Source organism: Rhea americana, unplaced genomic scaffold (genome assembly GCF_003343005.1).
Source record: "Rhea americana isolate MKP2758 unplaced genomic scaffold, rheAme1 scaffold_85, whole genome shotgun sequence".
Classification (NCBI taxonomy): domain Eukaryota; kingdom Metazoa; phylum Chordata; class Aves; order Rheiformes; family Rheidae; genus Rhea; species Rhea americana.
The window spans coordinates 879532-887269 of NW_028187034.1; the positions used below are offsets into that span (position 1 = coordinate 879532).

Here is a 7738-nt window from a genome sequence, read left to right on the forward strand (position 1 = left end):
CCAGGAAAGCTAGCAGAGCAGCCTCCCGCCGCAGCACGAAGAGGCAGCATGCTGGAAACTGCCCCAGGAGCCATGTGCCTCCAAGACAGGGTGCTGACGCCACTGTGCCAGCCCTATAACTAACTCTTCATCACCCTGCTTTCTCCCCCCTCCCACTTTACCTCCAGTAGAGCATCACAGGAGCTGGGATGAGGATTTCCTGACACCACCACCACCACCATCCTAAAACAACCCTCAAAAAAGCAACATATCTGTAGCAGACACACTGTACAGAAGACAAACAGATTACAAAGTGATTTTTTTGCATGCTCCAAACATTACAACTATTAACTATGCAGGGAACAATCAGTGGAAATCATCAGAGGGACCAGAACACACACAATAATTCTTTCTAGAATTATTTTCACCCACTGTCATAGAAACAGTGTATACGACCACTTCTTCTGACAGCAAGTTAGCACAAGGAGAAACACTACTTTCCATTAGGCTTAATTTAAACATGAAGCAGCACTCAGCCTACCATAAATCCCACTGTCTTCTCATGACTGCCAGTTGGTTTCCACTTCTCTCTAAGCTCTCTCTTTATAAACCAATAAGATTGGAGAAAAAAATGTCTTAGGAGAGCAGAAAGTGTGATGGTAAAGCCGCAATACTCCTCAGGAAGCCACATGCTCAGGTGTAGTTCTAGAAACCTCTTTCAGTCCACCATCTAAACTCGCAGGTCAATCACATGCAATTTAACACCTACACTGGCGCTCCTCCTTTTAGAAATCAGATTAAAAAAAGCAGTATTGAATGCGGTAGCTCATTTCTGTCCTCTCACGCTTGGAAGGCCTTGTTTGCGGAGTTAAAATCCTGACTTGCTCTTTAAAATGCACAAGGGAAGCTCTCATCAGGAACTGAGTAATTCCCCCTTTGCCTTCCCTTCCCCCATCATTTTCTCCTTCGGGTCAGGTAAAGGCATATCCTGGAGCTGCAAATGCCATTAGTTTCACATGTCAATATTTGCTTTCCAAGAAGAAAACTCTGGTTCCACAAGTAAGTATGCAGCTGAACAAAGCACAGCCACACGTGTGACCAAAGTGTAGACAAGATGCAGATAATTTCTGTCTCTTGCACCCTGATATCTGAGCTTTTTAATAACCTATGCAGAATCCCATATAGACAGCAACGCATATCAGCTCCTGGTTAAACAGCCAGTATGATATTGGTAAACTGAAATCCTCCCAGGAACGATCTGTTTAAGGTTTACTATCTGGCCGTTGCTCGCTGCATTACAAAGGCAGGACGGAGGTGCTGAGGTAGCACTAACACTTGCTCTCTGTCACAGGTGGCTGCATGACTTGGGACAAAAAGTTGAGGGACTCGGCCTCTCTTCTCACATGAATTGAGTCAGACATCAGAGGGAATAAAAGTTTATGGCAGGCCTAGAAAGGGGACTGCAAGACCTGGAAAGCAGCAAAGGTTACAGCTGCGAGCCTCGTGAAAGCACGCAAGCTTGGGACAGCAAACTGCTGACAGCGTTACGCCACTGCCGACAGACAAAACTGCTCAGGGCTCCAGTGCCGCCCAGCCACCAACTGCGATCGCATACTGACTGCAGGAAGGCAGGTGTGTGATGGGGCAGAAATGCCTCCTCCTACCTGCACCAGGGCTGTATTACTAGCAGAGTGATGTGAACCAGAGCCAACAAAAAGTAAACTGGAACTCCATGTGTCCTACAATAACACATTTTGTAGATCCTGGCCGCACTGGAAATATAATTATGGGCAGAAATGTAACTAAAAGGTATTTCCATGCAGCAGATCTGCTCTCTGTACTGATCAGTATCCACAAGTCTGTCTGCTGTAACAAGAGGGAGAGCCAACAGGAACAGAAGGTGTTGAATTCATTTCCAGTTTATGAAAAGGGGATGAAACGAGTAATTTCCAATGGCAAATTTACCTTTCAGCTCCATTTTGAAAATAAGGACATGAAAAAGCAGAATCCCATTTCCTACTGTCTACAGTAGGCAGACAGAACCCAGCTTGACTTCCTGATCACAGTTCGTGTCACTCTCGGCTTTAAAAACCCCCTATGCAACACCTGCTTATGCAGAACACAGACTTCCTACAGAATCATAAATATGGAAACCCACAATACCAACACATTTTCTTTTCAGAAGAGAACTGCCTTTTATTCTTTCATCTGGTTCCAAAGCAGATAGCTAACTCTCTATGCAGCACACAGTTTGAAAAGGCTTTAGGGTCTGCCTTGTTTCTAAATGTGGAGATAGCAGAGGATTTCCCATGCATCTCAAAAAAACAAACAAAAAAACCCCCACATTTTTTAGTTAGGGTTCTGCTGATTCTCTGGGTTGCCAATAAAAGCAGCCATACTTTTAACCCTGGAAAGCAGATGCTGTCTATCCTTTTACATAACATACAATTAATTCCTGCTAAGCTGAACTGCACTGCTGCGGAGAAGAACCTCTTGTTTGCCAAGACCTCCGTGATTAGAGGAGGAGATGCTTCTCCTTTTCTGGTGTTCCCATTATTTTGGCAGTGAGAGAATCTGTGATGGGAATATAGAGTGCCTCCCCCTCCCTTTTTAACAAGGAGGGTTACAACAGACCAAGCACAAGAACAACAGTATTCAAAAAATTAAACTCTGCATTGAGAAGGGAAGGAAAAAAGGCCAGGATACAAACTAGCAAGGTATCTGCTTTCCTCTCTCTCACAGCATAGCGAAATTCCCCTCACTTGAAACACACACAGAGGAAAACCCAGGTGTGCGCCAAAATGAAGACTGGCAATTGCCCATGTCTTCATGGTCTAGAGTAAAGTCTACTTGATGTGATCTCTCATCAAGTACACATTCACAAACATAACCCAAAGGTATGTGATTAGTGTCTAAGTAGTCCCCAAACATATCTTCTGTTGGAGCCAATTTTTGTACAATAAAACATAATTTCAGACAATAAATCATAGATACAGAACCAAAAAACTTATGCAGAACTCTATGGAAACTCATCTTCCCCAAAACATTCCAGAAATCGTTTCCACGCTCTGGTTCATGAACACTGTGAGTCTGTAAATTACTTCTAAGATGTCTGGGGAAGGTAATGAGCCTATAGCAGCTGTCAGTTAAATTTTCAGTACACAAGTTTGGATCTCTAACAGGAATACTTTCTTTCAAGGTTTCCACAAATCAAAGAAGGATTGAAAGCTATTATTGACAGTTACTTAAAGACAGGTATTATTACACATWTTATAATACATTTATATCCCGAGAAGTGACAAGGTGTCATCAGAGACTCTCTTCACATCCAGAGCAAACTCTGCAAGTAATCCCAAGTAAAAGTTTGAGTCTCAAGCTGGTCTCATCCTACTGTTATCAGTGATAAAAGATCAACAGTCTGAGGAGCACCTCTTTCCTTAATATGGCCTCTGGCGGGTTTGCAACTGATGGGGTTTGTCATTCTTTTGGTGATGCACAAGAAAAGCTAGATTCAGGTCACTCTCTTGTAGCTCTGCTATTCATGAATGACTAATCTGAGCAAATGACAATGTCAGATTCACCTAGTAGGACTCTAAGCATATCTCACTTCATTTGGCTCAAGAAAATGGCTTTTTAAGGGAGGTGTATCCCATGGCACTCAAGATCTTTCCCCCTCAGGGTTCTGCCTTTCCAGAACTCAGCTCTCTAAAGAGGCTAACAACAACCAAAGCACTCTTTCAAGACCATTTGCAAAACTATTTTCTAACACATCATGTTAGGCTACTCAAATCTAACTCCTGCAGAAACCTATATGCATAGTTAACTAAGAGTATGCTTGCGAGAAAAGCAAAATATATAGCAATCATTAATAATTGTAACAAAACAAGACCAAAAAAAAAAAAAAGAAAAAAAGAAAAAATTTTTCTGGAGATCAGGAAGAATTTTTCTTCTCCACAACAGGGCTGCTGAGTTAGGGTCATTTTTTCTTGTCTATTAATCATCAGGTACTACCCACACAAGAAATATTGCACTGGCTGGGCACTGACAACACTGCTTTTGGTCATATAACATCAATACCATATTTTTCTTCTCCTACCTTGTAGGATAATTGTTTTTTTTCACTTCCCCTAAGGCTGTTCTTTTTTAAGTCAGAAACAGCCTGATTGCTCCGTTTCCAACATCATTTGTTGCACTCATGTTTAGAAAAAGCTAAAACTTTCTCAGAGACAAAACAATTGCGGCAGGAAGAAATCCTCCTTCTCCCTATCTGGAGTCAACAGCAGTACAGCTGACAAGCGAGACAAAAAACTAGTATTTTTTCCGTAATGTTCCCAGATACCTACTCTATATAAGCTACATGGGTCTAAAATTCTGGCTGCTCTGATGAGAAGTGGCATAGAAATGAGTTTACAAAAACCAAGTCCCTGTATTGCTAGGAAAAAAAACTGAAATGCCAACCCCTCTCCATCTCTCTGACATTTGGGACACAGAACTCACTACATACAATGAAACTATTTGTCTTCACTCCCTTCTTTGACAGTTGTCAGTTCTACATGCTTCCAGGCAGGGTACAAAATCTCTATCAAGCTGAGAAGGATCAGGATCACCAGCGATTTAGCTGGAAGAGCTGCAGGACCACATGCATCAAAACACTGGGTGCCATACCTTTGCCACTGAAGAGGAGATGCAATGCCCTTTAGGATTTTTAGTTTTCTTTCCTTCCCATATTTTAGTGAGAAGTCTCAGATTAACAGCCAGGATGACAAAAACTGTCCCAGTCACTTCCAAAATGGTTACAACCTCAACTGCAACATCACTTGAGGGCCACATTCCCCAATTTCTTTGTTACAACAGCCAAAAAAATACCAAATGCAGTAAGCAGTTTTGCAACACACAAACCAATTCACTAAGAAGGTGACCAACACTAGCAGCTGATTTCACACAGATCGTTTAGCTAATAATCTCTGCTATTACCAAGCCACCTCAGATAAGACACTGGTTTAAAAAGCTAAATATTTTGATTACTGTCTATCTTCAGAATCACATTGCCCTTTAGAACACTCTTATTTGCAAATAGCAATAGGTGCAACAGGTAAAAAAAAAAAAAAAAAAAAAAAAAAAAAAAAAAAAAAGATGAAAAACCTAAATGACATTAGCAGAGATCTCAAAATGGGAGAGTCAGTTTAGGCCTAAGCACACATGCATTATTTCCCTCACCTCATTAACCTCATTAGCCATTAACTCTGTCATACCCTTACCAGAGATAGCTTTCTCCAGGAACAGGTTCCCCCTCTCTCCTGCCCCTCACATATTCCCTTCACCTTCCTTTAGTGGAAGGATCACTATGAATGACATCTCTCTGAGGCTCTTAAGATACACGCTCAAAACATTATCCTAAATAGGAGTGGAGAAAGCTGGCACCTAGCATTTTATTCTCTTAAATATAGAATTAACATAACTTTATATTAGCAAGACAACTGGTTCCCACCCTGACCTCTTTAGTTATCATAACTCTTCTCATATCCTTCCTTCTCTCCATTTCTACTTTGTGAACTCCCCAGCATAGGGATCCAGCCTTCTTTTCAGCAGAGGAAAAGTTGCACATACAGMGCATGCATCCAGAAATAAATAACAAAATGATTTTTCCTTCTAGTGACAGAAGCTTTCTTACCAATATACCCCTCCAGACATTGTAGCAGTAGAAAAGCCCCCCCAGAATTCTGATTATCCTGCARGCAACTGTGTTCCACTCAACATCTCTGCAAAAGCACAGTAGTACCTGACTCCTGCTAGGCTAGTAGTTCTTTCTTGAGTAATTTTAAGATCCGATCTTTTTTACTACTTTACACCTACTGTTCTTAAATCTAGCAAGACTTTGTTTTTCTCTTGCCTGTTAGCACTAAAGGATCTACATTTCCTCTAGGCACTTTCACTGCTTTATTCCTATGACTTCCTCCAGAAACATCACAGCAAGCCATACAGAGTAAGACTATAACATCATGAAGCAGAAAGCTGTAATATCACATTAAAAAAATCGGTATGGTTGCTGAAATCCACTTGCCTAAAAGAAAAGTGCCTGCTTAAATTCAAACAAAACATTAACAAAACAAAACATTAACAGAGGAGGAACACGGATAAAAAGAAGAAATGTTTCCTCTCACAGCCTTACCAGCTCTATAAGTAGATGCTAGTTGTCCTGGAGCCTGCAGACAGTCACTGCCTGCAAAGAGATTTAAATCCTTACTGTGATGGTTCTTCACTCCCTTCAAAGTAGATCATCAAGTATGAGGAATTACGTTTGTCTCGTGACTTCCTTCTCACGTTTATTAGAGCCAAAAATCAAAGCGCCTGCAGCATATCTAGTTATGCTCAATACCTAGAGGATACTGCCATATTTCCATCTCTGTTTCATGACTGTTTCTTTCCCCCTCCCCCCCAGCCAGACAGGAGACAGACTGTCTCTCCTCTGGGACACCTCTGAAGAGAGGCAGACGTGGAGAATGAACAAGGCTTGCAGAGCCGGATGGATGGAAGAGACCATTTGAAAGTCACAGCCATGCAAAGCAAAAAAGCAGGTTACAGTAGAGGTATACCCGGCGGAGCAGGAGGGACCAGAGGTGGATCGGGGACAGGGAGCACAGCATAATAGAAGAGAGGAGCAGGGAGAGCACGCCCACAGAAGCAATATGCCCCAACAAACCTAAACAAGTCTAATGATGAAGCTGTGCGGAAAATGAGTCACTCGGCGGAGCCCAGACCCTGCGTCAGCGCAGCAGGTGAACTGGAGCCGGCCCAGGAGCCGGCGAGAGGAGGGAGCGGGGAGGGAACCCCCTGCTCCCCCCGGGAAGGGGCCGGGGCGGCRGCGGTACGGCCGCGCACCCACCCCCGACACAGCCCCCGCGTCAGGGGCGCCCGGCCGCTGTAGCCAGCCCAGCCCGAGGCAGTGCGCAGGGGCCCGGAGGGCCGCTGCCGGGCCCCTCGKCGGGCACGCGTCGGCGGTGCCGGAGAGGCGGGACCGTTACTGGGGGGGGGGCGAGACCGTTGGGAGTGGGACACGAGACCGTTACGGGGGGCGCGAGACCGTTACGGGGTAACGGTGGGGGGGGGACAGGGCTGACAGGCGCGGACGGCGAGAGGCGGCCCCCGAGGCCCTCCTGGCCGGCGACAGGCCCTTCCCCGCAGCCCTGGCCGCAGTCTCCGCCGGCGCTCACCTGCCCTGGTCGGCGGCAGCCGCCCGCCGCCCTCCTCCTCCTCTTCTCGCGGCGGGCTCCCGACCCGGACCCGGCGGCCCCACACGCCGCTCCGGCGGCGCGGCGCGGCGCGCATGCGCGGCATCCGGGCGGCGCCGCGGGGCCTGCTGGGAGCTGTAGGCAGCCGGGGGGGGTCGCGCCCCGGGCGGGCGCCCTGCGCCCTCGTCCAAAYAAACTTCGGGAAGTGCTGGGTAGCGATTCCCCTCGGAGTCCTGTAAAAACAGGAGGCAAGAGAGGGCACAGCACACCATGCTCTCCTCCACCTCGAATAGGAAAGCCGCCATCCAAAAGACTTTACCCACACTTGGGGCGTTAGTTGGAGCTTTTGCCTTGGAAAAAGTCCTTTTCCCTCCAGCCTCGCTTCCTTCCCGCCGCCCAGCTCAGTGGGCACTGGGAAGAGGTGCTCTCGTAGCGTGGAATGGAGAGCTGCCCAGAATGACTGCAAGAGATGGCACGAAGCGATGAGAATTAAAATTCAGGCCATCTGACCAAGCACTCAGGCAGCTTGC

General features: G+C 45.8%; 1 protein-coding gene across 2 annotated transcripts in view; it reads right to left on the minus strand.

The window, feature by feature from the left end:
- Positions 1–7285, minus strand: part of SGSM3 (small G protein signaling modulator 3) — a 29253-nt gene extending 21968 nt beyond the window's left edge. Inside the window, exons 1-2 of one of the 2 annotated variants that reach the window (XM_085323408.1) lie at positions 7191–7285; positions 6149–6199 (exon numbers count right to left, since the gene is read on the minus strand). The gene's annotated coding sequence lies outside the window, so the exon portion shown is untranslated. The remainder of the gene's footprint in view (positions 1–6148; positions 6200–7190) is intronic. The other variant, XM_085323409.1, reaches the window with a different exon arrangement.
- Positions 7286–7738: the final 453 nt, after the last annotated feature.